This window comes from Bactrocera latifrons, unplaced genomic scaffold, assembly GCF_001853355.1.
Source record: "Bactrocera latifrons isolate USDA-ARS-PBARC rearing strain unplaced genomic scaffold, ASM185335v1 scaffold_51, whole genome shotgun sequence".
Taxonomy (NCBI): domain Eukaryota; kingdom Metazoa; phylum Arthropoda; class Insecta; order Diptera; family Tephritidae; genus Bactrocera; species Bactrocera latifrons.
The window spans coordinates 623005-624117 of record NW_017537168.1 but is presented as its reverse complement, the minus strand read 5'-3'; the positions used below and the strand labels follow the sequence as shown (position 1 = coordinate 624117).

General features: G+C 29.3%; 1 protein-coding gene across 1 annotated transcript in view; it reads left to right on the top strand.

The window, feature by feature from the left end:
* The window catches only part of LOC108973882, a 174436-nt gene that overhangs the window by 1573 nt on the left and 171750 nt on the right, over positions 1 to 1113 (top strand). The gene's annotated exons all lie outside the window — the stretch shown is intronic.

The window sequence follows — 1113 nt, the reverse complement described above, 5'->3', positions numbered from 1 at the left end:
TATATTTTTTATTTCTTTCTGTTACATTTTATGTTTTTTTTTATAATTATTTTTTTTGCAAATAGATTTTTTATTTTAATTTTTTTAACGCCCTCTTTGGTCATTTCCAGTAACTTCTGCTACCTTAACTCATTTTAATTCGATTTTCTATTGACCACTGCGCGCAATCAGTTATTGGCCATTGACGCGCTGCGCGACGTGTCGTGCATTTGAAGTTGAGATCCACGAAATATAAAAGCAACAATAGTACATAAGATCTAAGTGAACTATAGATTGTAGATATAGCCAAAAATAATCGGTTTGTCGTTTACTTACATGCATACATATATATAATATTATACATATGATGTACATACGCATGTAATTGGTGTTAATTTTACCGGTTTTTCTTTGCTTTATTTTTGGGTTTTGTGCTTCTTCGTTTTTATGTGCTTGCAAATATTTTGCTTTGCTATCAACGTCACGATTAGCCTTCTAATACAGTTATACCCTTAACCTTCATTTGAAAAAATGCGTGCAATGACAACTGTACTACGCAGGTGCGGTTGGCTATTATAACCTTGGCACAAAGTCAAAATGTGTAAGAGAAGAGCATAATTATATTAAATTATGAAAAAAACGTTAAGTTTGCTTGCACCGAAGCTAGAATACCCTTCCAACAAATACAAAAGGCCCTTTACAAGAACTTTAGCATAGTTCAGTTTGCATGACAGCTATATGCTATAGTGGCCTGATCTGAACAATTTCTTGGGAGCTTACTTTATTGCTTTAGGCAACATTCCACGCCAAATTTCGTGAAGATATGGCATCAAATAAAAAAATGTTTGGAAATTTTATAATAATTTTTTTTTTTTTTATTGAAATTCTAATTTTCTTTTTTTTTCTTTTTACGGAGTGCAATTAAAAATTTTTCCTCCTTATGTGCAATTTATTTTGATATATTTTTTTTTGATCTTTTATAATTTTAAAAATTTTTTGGTTCCTCATGTGAGATTAGAGTTTTTTAATTTTTATGTTTTTTTAATATTACTTTTTCAGTTTCGTGTTTTTTAATTTGTATGGCTTTTAACTGTAATTTTTTTTGTTGTTTAAATGTCGCTTAAAATCTCACCT